Source organism: Leucopleurus acutus (genome assembly GCF_964270905.1).
Source record: "Leucopleurus acutus genome assembly, chromosome: 17".
In the NCBI taxonomy this organism is placed as follows: Eukaryota; Metazoa; Chordata; class Mammalia; order Artiodactyla; family Delphinidae; genus Leucopleurus; species Leucopleurus acutus.
The window spans coordinates 45,147,190-45,163,428 of NC_139159.1; the positions used below are offsets into that span (position 1 = coordinate 45,147,190).

Sequence of the window (16,239 nt, forward strand, 5' to 3'; positions counted from 1 at the left end):
GCGTCTCCAGTTCAGCTGGGTGAGCAAAGGCACAGAGGCAAGAAAGCACGGCATGTTTAAACATTTATCAGTGTGTCTAGGACCCCTCGTGTGTTACTGCTGCAAATACATTTCAGAAGTGTTCATAGAAAAGAGATTAGAAGAAAAAGCTCCAAAAAGCAAACCAACAGGGATCATCTCTGGGAGGTGAAATTTTCCTTCCCTTTGTGCTTTTATTTTTTTTTCTGATTTTCCTCAATGCTTAGGCTTTATTTTTAATTAGGAAAAATACTACTTTTTTTTTTCAAGAAAGATTTTCACATCACCTCAACGTAGTTGTCTCCCAAAAGGAGAAGAAATCAAATCTTTCCTGATACAGAATTATAACTGCGTGAGATGACTTTAATTGTGTCACTTGTGACAGGGATCAAGAAAATGACCAGGGCTTCCCTGGTGGCGCAGTGGTTGAGAGTCCGCCTGCCAATGCAGGGGACACGGGTTCGTGCCCCGGTCCGGGAAGATCCCACATGCCGCGGAGCGGCTGGGCCCGTGAGCCATGGCCGCTGAGCCTGCGCGTCCGGAGCCTGTGCTCCGCAACGGGAGAGGCCACAGCAGTGAGGGGCCCGCGTACAGCAAAAAAAAAAAAAAAGAAAGAAAGAAAGAAAGAAAACGACCAGGAGATGGAGTTGATCCAGCAACGGGTTCCTGCGGATACTGGCATTTCAGTCTGTACTTGAACGCAGACGGGCAACTCCGGGTTTCCTTTAGGTGAGCAATGCCTGCCCTCTGCTGGTGATTCAAAAGTTAGTTACCAAGGGCAAGAGTTTTTCTTTCCCGGCTTCCTAAAACAAAGTGATGAAGAAACAAGAAATATAAACTCATCATTCTGATTATAAAGCCATTCTTTTTGTTACTTTGAGTTTTGAATTACTTTAAGTGTAGGAGAGAAAAGTCTGTTGGTTCACTTTCCTTCTTGGGCCAGTAGCCCAGCCGGTCCTCGGGCTGGGACTTCAAAATATCTTGTTCCCAAGTCAGGAATTCGTTCAGTTGGCGGGAAGGAGAATGGTTCGGTTTGTAGGGTGTAAGAAAGCAGGGGTGGCCGGCGGCACTGGCGAGCTTAGTGAGGCCTGGCCGGACTTCGAGGCCGGCGCGTGGCCGCAGCCAGGGAGCCTGCGGCCCAGGCCTCGCACGCATGCGCTACCCAGCTGGGCCATGAGCCAGGAGTGGCCTCGGCGGCGAGGCCTCCCCGGTGCCGCTTGGGTGTGTGCGGAGTAGAGCTGAGACTGCGCCCGGGCCCGGGCCGCGGGTGGGGTACAAGGCCCGCGGGCAGCTCACCCGCGCCCGGTGGATGAGACACCGGCGACGGCGATGGACGCCATAGAGGAAGAGAGCTTCGCGCTTTCTCTTCCACCTCTGATGCAGAATTTGATGCTGTGGTTGGATATTTAGAGGACATTATCATGGATGATGAGTTCCGTTTATTACAGAGGAATTTCACGGACAAGTATTTACTACCAGGAGTTTGAAGACACGGAAGAGGAGAAGCTCACCTACACGCCTGTTTTTAACGAATGTATTTCTTTGGTAGAAAAGTATATAGAAGAGCTGTTGGAGCGGATTCCTGGATTTAACATGGCGGCTTTCACTACTCTACAGCACCATAAAGATGAAGTGGCCAGTGACATCTTCGACATGGATTTTCTGGCTTTTAAGGAAATGTTCCTGGACTCTCGAGCAGAAAAAGAAGGCCGAGGACTGGACTTAAGCTGCGGTTTAGTGGTTACTTCATTGTGCAAATCATCTTCATTGCGCAAATCATCTTCATTGCCAGGTTCCCAGAGCAATATGCGGCCCCAAGTCCCACCTCCAGGTATTGGGATCTTTCTGGACATCACCAGCCGAATAGACCGGGAGAGGCTTTGGCTAATGACGTCAGAAGAATACATCTCGGAAAGACTGACTGTTCTGCAACCCTTCATTAATGTTAAGTATTGATGGGTCAGAAGAAAATTACCTGACCTTCCAGGGACACGTTCTTGTCTTCAGTAACCCCAGTACTCCTCCCGGAGTAGACACGTCTCTCAGGGGCTTCTGAGTGGCTCCTGCAGCAAGCCCAAGCCCAGCATTCCACCTGGGGGGCCCTTTCCCAGCATACATGTTAGCGTGTCCATATTGGGAGAACCCACCATCACCAGCCCTCTTGCCCAGCGGGCCTTGCATGTCCCACCAGGCTTTTTGTGCACTCACAGCTTATATGGGTCAGAGTTTCAGTCCTGCAGCCTCTATGGGGTTTTTGACTGGGAGTGTTTATCTAGAGTTTAACTCAAGCTAGCTGCCCATCTCAAGATTTCTGAAAATGCTACTATCACAGCTAGTCTTGGCTGTAGAAATCAACTTAGAGAGATGTCCTTTACCTAAAAGCTACATGTGAAAATCAATGTCTGGGCTTCCCTGGTGGCGCAGTGGTTAAGAATCCACCTGTCAATGAAGGGGACTATGGGTTCGAGCCCTGGTCTGCAAAGATCCCGCATGCTGCAGAGCAGCTAAGCCTGTGTGCCACAACTACTGAGCCTGCGCTCTAGGGCCTATGAGCCACAACTACTGAAGCCTGCACACCCAGAGCCCATGTTCCGCAACAGGAGAAGCCACCACAGTAAGCCTGTGCACTGCAACAAAGACCCAACGCAGCCAAAAATAAATAAACTTATTTTTAAGAAAAGAAATCAATTTCTAGTCTTATATGTGTAGTCCTTGTATCACTGTCTTCTGCTGGTCCTGATGTAGTCCCATTGTTGCTATAACTCATTTACGTGTTTTTGAAAAAATATTTTTATAGATGAATACTCCGGCTAACCTAGTGGATATAATCTTGGAACTTCTGTGATTACCCACTTCAAGATCAAAGTATTATATGCTGTGCTTTCTAGCTGTTAGTGCTATGAAAGCAAAAATGCTTTCTATGTTGGTATTCCTATTTTACTGGGCAACAACGAGTATATGCTGGAAGTAGTCTAAAAGGTTTCCTTTCTTAGAGCATGCTAGTGTTTGTGCAGGTTTGCTTAAAACCCTTTCTGTGTAAATCAGCTCCTTAGGTTTTCTGTTGGGATAGGGGCTCTGCACTTCCTTCTCACTGTCAAAATAATCCCACCAAGATAGTGTTCTTCTGGTCTAGCTCAGTACAAGTAGGAGATAGCAAACAGCTTCACTGGTCATCTATCTGCCTGGATTGGTTTGGTTTAGTACAATGTTTGATAGAACATTACTGACCAGAAAACATGGGTGTCACATCCCTCGAAAGAAAAACCATAGTTGTTCAATTCCCAGTGTGCACCTTAGTTTTTTCGTGGTTGTTGTTTTTATTTTTATTTTTCAAGTAAAAATAAGAATCTCTACTGACTTTTCACTTGGCTATTCTGGTTTTAAAGGATGCGCTCTAGGCTATGTGTTTTTCTGTACCAATGTGGTGCTTATTAAATACTTTAGTACCATTACTAACATTTGAGGTGTTTTACAGAAACAAAACAAAAAAAAGAAAGAAGGGGTTGGGCGAGTTCCTGCCTGGTGCCTCAGGGCAGGTAAGGGGTTTGCACAAAGTAATGGAGAGGCTGTGACAGCGACGGGAATCGGATGCTCTCCTAATTCAACAGGTTTGATTAGGGCTTTTTCTGAATTAAGCTTGATTGGGTGATACCTTTAGACACTTTAGGTTTCTCAACCTCAGCACTATTAACTTTCAGGACTGTGCGTTTTAGGCTGTTTAACAGCATCCCTCACCTCTACCCACCGGATGCCAGTAGCACTCCCGGCAAGTTGTGACAACCAAAAACACCTCCAGACATTGCTAAATCCTCCCCCACCCAGCCCCCAGGAGCGGAGACAGAATCGCCCCCTGCCGAGAACCACGGCTTCAGACCCAGCTTCTTTTCCCTTTAAAACCTGGGTGTATTTACAACCCATCAGGCCCATTGTGTGCAAACCAGCAGGGATGTGAGGACAAAGCACAAGGGGTTCAAGACGCCAGTCACCCTAGGCCCCGCCCCTCAACCTCCTGGGGCTTGGTTTTATCAGCCGTAAACTACTGTTATCATAACTTTTATCTTGCAAGACTGTTGTTTGTTTAGTTAACAAAAACTCGCCAAGCACCCATTATGTGTTAGGCTATGCGGTGAGGATGGGCATGTGGAATAAACATGTCAGAACGTGAAATTACCGAGAAGAGCTTGAAGCGCTACACGTATGTGCTTCTGCGGTAAAATGAATAATGAACCTTTGGAAGGTGGCACTTTTAGAAAGACCGAACACAGGCCCACAACCTTATTCACATTTCTGAAATGCAAAAAACTCTGAAAACTTTTTCTTTTTTCTTTTCTTTTTTTTTTTGTCATCAAAATCTATTTGCTGGCAAAACCTGACCTGACACGGATGAGGCTCTGTACATTTTTTATCGATCCTGCTGAGTATGAATGGTCATATTTTTCTGCACAAATATTAATGTGTTAGGTCAAGGGGTATTTCCCCAGACTGTGCTGAGGGCTTTAAATTATATATAACATGTGCACTGCTTTACTTTTCTAAAACCCACAGCAGCTGAAGGCCAAAACAGAGGCAGACCCAGGGGTTTTGAATAAGGGACTATGGACCTGGTCTGTGTAAATTAGCAGGGAAAGAGCAACACAGGAGCTACACCCTCACCCCAGAAGGAGCCATTGTTTCTCAGCTGCACCTTGTACCCAGCCAGGCAAACTGTGAGCTTATCATATGAGATCAATGGGAAAAGACAGGTGTGTGAGTTTGTGTGTAGAGCGTGTGAACTTTGTCCCTGGCTCAGCAGAGGAGCCCCTGTCCAAAGACCACTGGTCACTCTTTTCATCCATCACCCTGAGAGACAAGAAGCAAAACCTTTCCTCCAAAGGGCTCCTGGTCACAGATGTGGCCCAGTCTCCTTCTGTAGCCACCAGCTGCAGAAGCCACTCAAAACAGTCCCTTCCCCCATCTTGTTAGTAATATATTTGTTCATTTCTCAAATATTTGTTGAGTCTCTACCGTGTGCCAGACACTGAGCTTGCCACGGAAACTGTCCCCTTTTCTTTCTTTCCTTCTTTCTTTCTTTCATTTTTTGATATGTCTGTATTCTTTTTTGTTATTTCAGAAAATGGCAGAATAAAAGGAAATGTTAAGGTATGATCTGAACCAATGAATTATTCCATGATTAACAGATGTGAGTTCTTTTTCCTTTATGTGATATATATGTATAATTGTTACCAGGTGGTGTATGTCTTTAGACAGTATGTCCAAATTCTATGGGTTAAAAGTGGTTCTGTGTTATGGTTAACGTTAAGGGAATTTGTCTTATAAAAGCACTCATTCACAGTAACTATTTGGTGATGTTTCTCTCTCCTCACTAGACTACCTACTCTTTAAGAACTTCTTTGTGTTTGCTAACTGCATGTGCTTAATAAATGTTTGCGGAGGGAATGAAAGAATGATCTTCCATCCTTCTGGCTGAGGATTCTCTGCCTTTACAATTGAGCTCGGTGACTGTTTTCTAGTCTATGTATTTGTTTATTTATTTATTTTTGGCTGTGTTGGGTCTTTGTTGCTGTACGCAGGCTTTCTCTAGTTGTGGAGAGCGGGGGGCTACTCTGTTGTGGTGCGCGGACTTCTCATTACAGTGGTTTCTCTTTGTCGCAGAGCACGGGCTCTAGGCGTGCAGGCTTCAGTAGTCGTGGCACAAGGGCATCAGTAGTTGTGGCTCACGGGCTCTAGGGCGCAGGCTCAGTAGTTGTGGCATACGGGCTTAGTTGCTCCGCGGCATGTGGGATCTTACCAGACCAGGGTTCGAACACATGTCCCGTGAATTGGCAGGTGGATTCTTAACCACTGTGCCACCAGGGAAGTCCTGTTTCCTAGCCTCTTGAGACAGACGACAGAGATGCAGATAAGACTTACATATGTGCAGAACTTGACAGTTTTCCAAGTACTCTCACATACATTGAAAATCATTTTTAGATTAAATTAACCCAGAAAATAAAACTTGACCACAAGTCAAGAATGGTAGCAAGTTTTCCTTTTATACTGACTGCAGGTAGGAGAAGTTGTTTCCTTCCTTCCATTTGGTCCACTAAATTGGTCTTTAAATGCAGAATTTGAAAGTGTGCATTTCAGGGGCTTGGAGAAGCATCATTACATTCTTCAACTGAAGAAAAACCAAGTAGAGAATTGAAACAGCATCAAAGGCAATCCAGGTTGAGACTTAGCAAAATTTTGTTGAACATAAAATATCTGAAGCAGTGGAATGCTTTCCTAAAAGAGGTACAGAATCACCACAAAAACGGTGGTTCCAAAATTACTCTCATCATACAGTTTTGTTTTAGTTTTCCTGTGGGAAAACCTGCAGGAAAATATTTGGCCACCAGAGGGTACTCTACCAAAATCCAAAGGCACTCCCTCAGGGAGTTCCCTATAAAACGCTCGGATATTGAAGACCTACCAAGGGCTAGTCTCAAAGCTTTCATGGTTGTTTTCCCAACCAATTGTCCATAAACTGTACTCCATGGGAAAGCACTGTATCTTCAGCTCTAGCTTTCCAGATCACGACACCATTTCTTAGCGGCAGAGAGTCACACGGGATCAACACTGCCCCGAACTGGAGTTCTATGTCAGCTGTAGCCCTTTTGCACTAGTGGGACCTGTCTTGTTGCATCTGCTCATGAATATAGAAATTTACGTACAGTTAATTTATGTTTTCCACTTCTCTTAAGTACATTGATGAATAAATCAGAATATGAGAACATATGAGGCTGTTGCATTTAATTTGGCAATTAATAATTAAGAGAACTATTTGTCATTTAGAAATACCACGCTTAATCCTTTTAATTACCATCTGGATCTCTTGTAAATTATTCGATTTACTTAATCCTGGTTTACTTTCATTCAAAAGCCCTCAAATTTCACTAATTTGGCACACCAGATATTCAGCGGATCGCCTTAGTAGAAAACAAAACAAAATATAAAGGAACTTAGCACTGGAACCACTCTGTTGGTGGGAAAAGGATGGGTGTGGGAGAGACCTACCTTCCAATCCCCATTAGCCACCTGTGGGATCCTGGGCAAGTCAATTCCTGCCCCTAACCTTCATTCTCTTCCCTCATAAAATGAGAGAGGGCTAGACTGGAACAGAGGATTTTACTTTTTCTTTTTAAGTGAACCTGTTCTTCTGTAATGGAAGGGGAAAGTCTATCAATGTCCTGGCTCTAGGGCAAATGGGTTCCATTTGGAGTCACCCAAGTTCAGGGGGTTTTCCCTTCCACACCGTACCACTTCTCCAGGCCTCCAGAACCATGACCCCCATCAGTCATGGGATGGGGCTCATGCATGTGGCACAGGTGTTCCCACTGGAGCTGTCCACATGAAGTCAGAGTCATGGGGCCCAAGTGTGCTCAGTTACCTGTTTCAGGAGCTAAACAGTAGATTAAGTGAGGAATTTATTTCTCTCATGTAACAAGGAAACTGAGTAGCAGGTGCCCAGCTCAAATGTAGCTGCTCGAGGACCAGGCTCCTTCTACATCTCTGTTCTGCCATCCTCAGCAAGGGGTCACAAAGTGTCTGTAGCCTCTCTGGGCATCATGTCTCCATGTCTGGCAGGAAAAGCAGGGACAGGAGAGGGCAAAGAGCCCATGCCAGCTGAGTCTGTCCATTTCTATTAGGAAAGCTATAGCTTTCCTGGAAGCCTCATCCAGTGGAATATGGAAGGCTTCATTCACATCTCATTGGCCACAACTATCCGCATGACATTGAAGGAAGCCTGGGAATTTTTTTTTTTTTTTTTTTTTTTTTTTGCGGCACGCGGGCCTCTCACTGTTGTGGCCTCTCCCGTTGCAGAGCACAGGCTCCGGACACGCAGGCTCAGCGGCCACGGCTCACGGGCCCAGCCGCTCCGCGGCATGTGGGATCTTCCCGGACTGGAGCCCGAACCCGTGTCCCCTGCGTCGGCAGGCGAACTCTCAACCACTGTGCCACCAGGGAAGGCCTGGGAATTTTTTGATGGGCACATTGCCCCCCAAACCAAACTGGAGATAGAGCAGCAAGGAAAAAGAGGTGCATGGAAATTGAATAGGCTGCTAGCCGCATATGCCACAGGGATGAGAAAGTATTGGGACATAGATGGAGGTCCTCATGCTCGTCATTGGATGATATGCACATGTTGGTCTAAAAGGGAGTCCTTGCCAGACACCAAGAAATCCATTATCGAAGCTCCTCCTTATGGAGGACACAGTGCTCACTCCAGTGGAGACTTGGTTCCTTTGATACCTAACACAGGTGAGCCATTCATCAATGGCTTATGTGCCAGGGGAGCCTGGCAGTCACTAGATGCTGACTGACTCTGCACCTATCAGAGTCTGGTCCCTCACCCTGGGACCTCCCACAATTCACTACATCCCTCTTCCCCCTCTCCCAGATCTGAGTCCTTCCTCAGGCAGGAGTCTTTGCCTTTCCTCATTTCCCAAATCTCTGTTCTACACACAGAAATCTGCCCTTTTGGAAGCCCAGGCTTTTGAAATTTACAACCAAAGAATGCTTTCCATTCTTTGTCCCTCTGTTTTCTCTGAATCATCTTCTCCTAAGGCAATGAACACAGAAAGTCAAGCTCACTGAATGGGTCAAGGACCCAGGGATATAAAGAAACACCAGAAACGAAAAACAACTTAGATTTTAAAATATGATCCCTCTGCTCTTCATGTGAAATCTTACTCAGAAATCCAAAATGTAAGAGAAATAAAAACTAACCAGTATGGTTAAGGGGTGGATGGGAGATGGGAGGAACCCAGGGCCCTCCCCATGAGGCCTGAGAGAAGTCAGCCATGGAAAGTTTGAAAATTCACCAAATTGGAAAATCTCTATGGTCTCTTCCAGCCTGAAAGTTCTATGATTCAATATTAAAGAGCAAACTTTTAGTCTGTTTTCCCAAAACTTGAAAACAGTCCCACATAATAAGCGTGACAGATGAAATAAAGGATGATTAATGTGGGCGTGTTCCTAGCCTTTCCTTAATCCTGACCTTACTCTCTGGCCTATTGTGGGATTTTCAGCTTCCCCACACTCCATGTAGGGTTTTGTGATGAGGAATCAGCACGGAAAAATGAGAAACAAGAAGAGACACTTGGTCAAAAAGCTAAGCATAGAAATAATATATGACCCAGCAATTGCACTCCTAGGTATAGACCCCCAAAAATTGAAAACAGATACTCAAACAAACCGTGTACATTCACGTTCATAGCAGCAGTATTCACAATAGCTGAAGGTTAAAAACAACCTAAAATGTCCATCAACAGATGAATGGATAAATAGATTGCAGTACATACATACAATGGGATGTGTGGATACATGCTGGGTGAACCTCGAAAACATTATGCCAGTAGAAAGAAACCAGACACAAAAGGCCACATATTTTAAGATTCCATTTATATGAAATGTCCAGAATAAGTGAATCCATAGAGATAGAAAGAAGATTGGTGAGTGCCAGGACCAGGGTGAGGGGAGAGTGGGGAGTGGCCACCTCTTGGGTACCGGGTTTGGGGAGGATGAAAACGTTTCAGAACCAGATAGAGGTAGTGGTTGCATAATATTGTGAATTTATTAAATACCACTGAATTCACTTTAAAATGCTTAATTTTATGTTTTGTGAATTTCATCTCATTTTTTAAATCCGTTGAAGAAAAAGAAAAGAAGAGGTAGCTCCAGGAGGCATTTGGAGGGAGAGTATTTGAGGGCAGCCACTCAGGAAGGAACAGCTGTGACTATGAGGGTAGTGGGCAGTGGAATGCTGCTGGTGATTTTATGTCCCTTCCCCCGTCCCTGAAGTCCAGGTAAAGGACTCCAGCACTGCCACAGTCAAGAGCATAAGCTCCAGAACCAGACGGCTTGGTTTTAAATCCCAGTCCTGTTACTTATGAACTGTGACCTTGGGCAAATTACTTAGTCTCTCCATACCTCCGTTTCCTCATCTGTAACACAGAGATAATAATAAAACCCAGTTCACAGGAGTTGTTAAAAAGGTAAATTAATTAATCTGTATATAGCACTTAGAACAGTGTGGGCATCACAAGCTTTCAGTGAACGTTACCTCGTGTTCTTTGTCATTTTGGTCTCATGGATCTTCCTCTTTGACCAAACCATTCTAGAAATGAGTATGTCAGTTGTGCTTTATAAATCTTATATCAATGTTTACCTATTCTATGATTTTTTAATGCAAACTTTGAGGCAATTATAAATAACATCACCTCCAAAAAAAGCTGTTTAGTTTCCTAGGGCTGATGTAACAAGGTACCACAATCTGGGTGGCTTAGGACAACAGAAATGTAGTCTTTCACAGTTCTGAAGGCTAGACGTCAGAAATCAAGGTGTCAGCAGGGTCATGTTCCTTCCAAAGCCTCTGGGAGCGGACCCTTCCTGGCTTCTTTCAGCTTCTGTTAGCCCCAGGCATTCCTTGGCTCGTGGCTGCATAGCTCCAACCAACGCCTCCATCTTCACAGGTTGTCTTCCTATGTGCCTTTGAATCGTCTTCCTTCTATGCATGTCTGTGTCCAAATTTTTCTCTTCTTATAAGGACACCAGTCATGTTAGATTAGGGGCCCATGCTACTGCAGTATGACCTCATCTTAATTTAACTAATTACATCTGTAAAGAACCTATTTCCAAATAAGGTCATTCTGAGGTCCTGGGGGTTAGAACTTCAACATATGTCTTGGGGGTACACAACTCAACCCATAATACCCCTCAATTGCTAGAGCTCTGCTAATACATTCATAAACTCCACTGCCACCCTTCTGTGGTCCAGGCCACCTGACGGAACAACTTGAGGAAGTAAAAAGCCTTCCTTCTGCAGACACATCTCTCATGTGAGGCAGGTACTTTGTATACATACTGTAACAGTTGGTCACATTGGGTTCCTCAGCTTGTCTATGAACTCCCTAAGGGTAGGGACTATATCATATTCAACTTTGAATAGTAGAAAAGTACATGCAATGGAGACTTCAACAGGAAGAAGGTAAAGGAGGAAAGTAAAACTCAGATGTCTACTAGCTCAGTAGCCCCACTTGTGAGTAATACCAGGCCCTCAGCTCTCCTTTTCTGTTTGTTCCACCTCTTATTTCTCTCACATGGGCCCCCATCTTTGCCTCCACCAAGGCTTTGCTCTGGACTGCCAATAGCCACTCTGACCACAGGCTGGAGCTGACAGTTCCCTGAAACTCCTAAATGACATGAACTCCTTCTGACCACTACAACCAAATCTGTGATGGCCTTAGGGTCACAGTTCTCTCCCTTATAAGGCCAGGACATAGAGGACACAAGCCCTGATTACCTGCAGCTCAGCCTAGTGCCCATATAAATAATAGTAGCTAAGCCTTATTGAGCATTTACTATATTCTATTCTATTCTATTGTCCTCAAACAGATCAGCTCATTGACACCTCACAATAACCTAATGTGGTAGAAACTATTGTTATCCCTACTTTACGGATGAGGAAACTTGAGACTTAGAGAAGTTAAATAACTTGGACAAGGTCACAGCTAGTGGAAACGGGAACTAGGATTTGAATCCAGGCAGCCTAACTAACTGTGAAGACAAAAATATCCAAAACTTGGAAACACACAAAGGATGGCTGCCCATCTTTTCAATGTCATGCTGGACCATTACAGAGCCACTCCAGAATTATCCTAGTCTCTAGGGGGTTCACCCTAATGACTCGCTCTTTACTATTGATTAGGATAGTCTACAACTTTGTAAGAGTAGATATTAACTTGTAGAAAGCTGAGGGTGATTCAAATGATTCTTGACATATAGCAGGGCAAGTGAGCTTCTCTCTAGTGAAAAAGATAACTCCAGGGGTTACAGCTGTATTGTTCTCTAGGAGATTAGCTCATTTTGCATCTAATACAGCAGTCTCATTCCAGCATTCTTTCTTTCAATGACTGTAAATACTTCTGTCCCAACGGTAATCCTTTGAACCAGGTTTACCATCCTGCTACTTCCCTCATTAATGAGTTAATTAAATGTGTGGCACATGTTCATTCTATACTTGTATGAGAGTTAGATTTTCAATGTTCTGGAAATTGTACTTGGCACACCAAAGCCCACATGCTTAACTACTATACTAGAATGAATGAATGAAACTGAATATATGTTGATTATGTTTAAGAAGGGAGGGACTTCCCTGGTGGCACAGTGATTAAGAATCCGCCTGCCCCATCATCAAAAAATCCACAAACAATAAATGCTGGAGAGGGTGCGGAGAAAAGGGAACCCTCTTTCACTGTTGGTGGGAATGTAAAGTGATACAGCCACTATGCAGAACAGTATGGAGGTTCCTCAAAAAACTAAAAATAGAACTACCATACGACCCAGCAATCCCACTACTGGGCATATACCCTGAGAAAACCATAATTCAAAAAGCGTCATGTACCACAATGTTCATTGCAGCTCTATTTACAATAGCCAGGACATGGAAGCAATCTAAGTGTCCATTGACAGATGAATGGGTAAAGAAGATGTGGCACATATATACAATGGAATATTACTCAGCCATAAAAAGAAACAAAACTGAGTTATTTGTAGTGAGATGGATGGACCTAGAGTCTGTCATACAGAGTGAAGTAAGTCAGAAAGAGAAAAACAAATACCGTATGCTGACATATATATATGGAATCTAAAAAAAATTAAAAATGAAATAAAGTGGTTCTGAAGAACCTAGGGCCAGGACAGGAATAAAGACACAGACATAGTGAATGGACTTGAGGACACGGGTAGGGGGAAGGGTAAGCTGGGACGAAGTGAGAGAGTGGCATGGACATATATACGCTACCAAATGTAAAACAGATAGCTAGTGGGAAGCAGCTACATAGCACAGGGAGATCAGCTCGGTGCTTTGTGTCCACCTAGAGGGGTGGGATAGGGAGGGTGAGAGGGAGACGCAAGAGGGAGGGGTTATGGGGATGTATGTATATGTATAGCTGATTCACTTTGTTATACAGCAGAAACTAACACACCATTGTAAAGCAATTACACTCCAATAAAGATGTTAAAAATAAAAAATCCGCCTGTCAATGCAGGGGACACAGGTTCGATCCCTGGCCCGGGAAGATCCCACATGCCATGGAGCAACTAAGCCCTTGCACCACAACTACTGAAGCCCGTGTGCCTAGAGCCCGTGCTCCACAGCAAGAGAAGCCACCACAATGAGAAGCCCGCGCACCACAACGAAGAGTAGCTCCGCTCGTCGCAACTAGAGAAAACCCGTGTGCAGCAACGAAGACCCAATGCAGCCAAAATAAATAAATAAATAAAATTTTTAAATAAAAGATGGGAGTGTAGGGGGTGTGGGAGGGATGGATTGAGAGCTTGGGATTAGCAGATGTAAACTATTATATACAGGATGGATAAACAACAATGTCCGTCTGTATAGCACAGGGAACTATATTCAATATCCTGTGATAAATCATAATGGAAAATATATGAAAAAGAATGTGTATATATATGTATAACTGAATCACTTTGCTGTACAGTAGAAATTAACACAACATTGCAAATCAACTATATTTCAATAAAATAAATTAAAAAGAAGGGAGTGCAAATCACAGTTGGAACCCATCAGTCCCTGAAAGAGCAATGAGTAAACTGGTACAAAAGAGAATTTTATATATACATATTTTATATATATATATACATACATATCCCCACAAAAGACTGCGTATAAACACAGAACAGCAGAAGCTGCTCTGGGGAAATCCTATCTGTTGGTTTCTTTGGGAATTTGGTGGAAGCAAGACAGACCTTTGAGACCAAGACTGGGACTTACCAAAAAGCTAGACCTTCCCCAGGAGAATGAACTGTGTCTCTCAAAGGGTGTGTTAAAAAACAAAATTCAACTGAGTAAATTTTAAAGATTTTATTGGCTTTATTCAACAATTCATGAATCAGACAGCAACCCATCTAGCAGACAGAAAGGAGCTCCTAGGAGCTGTACAAAATGATTTTTATAGTCAGAATGGAGCAGGAATAAGAAAATTATACTAGGCCAAAAAGCTGGTTGGTTATTGTAAGGTCACTTTCCTTTAGGGAAATGGCAGGGAACATCAGGCAGATTACCTAACTCGTGCTGATCAGGCCTTTCCTGATGGACTGGTTTAAGATTCCATTTCTGGGGACTTCCCTGGTGGCGCAGTGGTTAAGAATCCGCCTGCCAATGCAGGGGACACAGGTTCGATCCCTGTCCGGGAAGATCCCACATGCCGCGGAGCAGCTAAGCCTATGTGCCACAGTTACTGAGCCTGCGCTCTAAAGCTCGTGAGCCACAACTACTGAGTCCACACGCCACAACTACTGAGCCAGCAAGCTGCAACTACTGAAGCCCACATGCCTACAGCTCATGCTCCGCAACAAGAGAAGCCACTGCAATGAGAAGCCCGTGCGCCACAACGAAGAGTAGCCCCAGCTCGCTGCAACTAGAGAAAGCCCGCGTGCAGCAACAAAGACCCAATGCAGAGAAAAATTTTTAAATTTAAAAATAAAAAGATTCCATTTCTGGGAAAGCTAAAACTGTAATTAAGTCAAGTCTCAGTTTGATGATGTGGGGCTTAGCATAAGCAACTCCATTTTGGGCCTGTTGTCTTGTTTTTAACAGGTGTAACCTCCTGGGGATTCTTAAAAGGGAAAATAATTAACACCTTTACCAAGGGCCTGGCTCAGCAGAAACCAAATACCCCAATGCAAGACTGCTAATAGAAGTTCATAAATGAAATAACTCCAACACAGTGCATGATATTGTTGCTTGGAATAGAAGCTGCTTAATGAATATTGAATGAGTTGAAAAATTGATCCCTGATACAGAGAAATCACTTCTGCAAAAAATAAAGCCAAGTTGAACAAATTCAGTCAAAGACACCTTTCGGAGCTATTAAAATTGTACCCTTTATTTGGGGAAAGATTATGACACGCAGACTTACTTCCAACTCACTGCCGATAACTTGCTAATGGTGCTAATAGAGTTCTTAACTGTATGGGAAAGACTATGAATGACCTATTTTCCAAGTGTTCAGAGACATAGACATACGTTAACAATCCATTGTGCTTCTGTGTTTCTTCTGTATCTCCTTTCTGGGATGGTTATGGGCATTTGTGGTTTCTATTTGTGGAAGGATACCACCGGCACACCAAGAGAAGGGAGATTCCAGGCAGTATTAAGGGATGACCTTATAAAATGTCAGTAGGCTTCCTGAAACATGTCACTAGTTAGGTAACATACTTACCGATTCATTCAAGGCTCTCTTCTAAGCGGTAGGGACAGGGCAATAAACAAAATACACAAACTGTTTTGTCTTCTTGGAGTTTATATGCTGGTGGGGAGAAACAGACATGAAAAAATAAAAAAGAAATGCACGTAGTGATAGTTGGTGATAAGTGCTGTGGAGAGAAGGAACACAGGGACAGCAAAGAGGGATTTCCAGGTGAGGGTTGGAGGAGGGGCTGGCAATATAAGAATAGAATGGTCAAGGATGGCCTTGGTGAGTAAAGACTTTAAGGGTGCGAGACAGCAAACAATATGATTCAGTTATACATATACATGTATCTATTCTTTTTCAAATTCTAGGCTCCATATAAAATGAAAGAATTTTTAATACATTTACAAAAATAAAACTATTCACATTCCTTGTGGAAAAAAAAATATGAATTTGGGGAAAGGGAATTCTAGGAAGAGGAAATAGCAAGGGCTAAGTCCTCAGGCAGGAGCATTCCTGGTGTGTTTGAGGGACGGTAAGAAAGTCCCAGGGGGAAGCAGAGTGAAGGAGGGAAAACAGCGAAGAGAGGAGGGAATGGGGGGGACAGATGGGGTAGGGTTTGGGGGAGAGGACTCTTACAATCCACTGATGTCTTACCAGGATCACCCTGGCTGCTGGACTGAGAATAGATTGGAGAGGTGTCAGGGCCAGAGCCGGAAGAAGAGTTCAGAGCTGTTGCCCCACTGAATGAATGGAAGCCACCCTTCCCAGTAGCCTTCCCCTGCAAAAGCCTGGCCACTTGAAAATGTGTCCAGCCTGCTCTTGCAATGTCATCTTGCAGTGATCAGATTTAATCCCTGCTCTGTAAGAAAATCAAAAAAAAAAAAAAAGAGAGAAAAGAGAAAATGGGGCTGGGCATGAGGGTTATAGTTTCCGAGGAAATAAGAAAAAATAAATAAAATTGCAATTTGCATCTTTGACAGTT

At 43.9% G+C, this 16,239-nt stretch overlaps 1 pseudogene across 1 annotated transcript; it reads left to right on the forward strand.

Annotated features, from left to right (window-relative positions):
- The first annotated feature begins 1,347 nt into the window (after window positions 1-1,347).
- LOC309974000 (ADP-ribosylation factor-like protein 2-binding protein) lies at window positions 1,348-1,974 on the forward strand (annotated as a pseudogene). The gene has a single exon. The product of its transcript is annotated as an ADP-ribosylation factor-like protein 2-binding protein (transcript).
- Window positions 1,975-16,239: the final 14,265 nt, after the last annotated feature.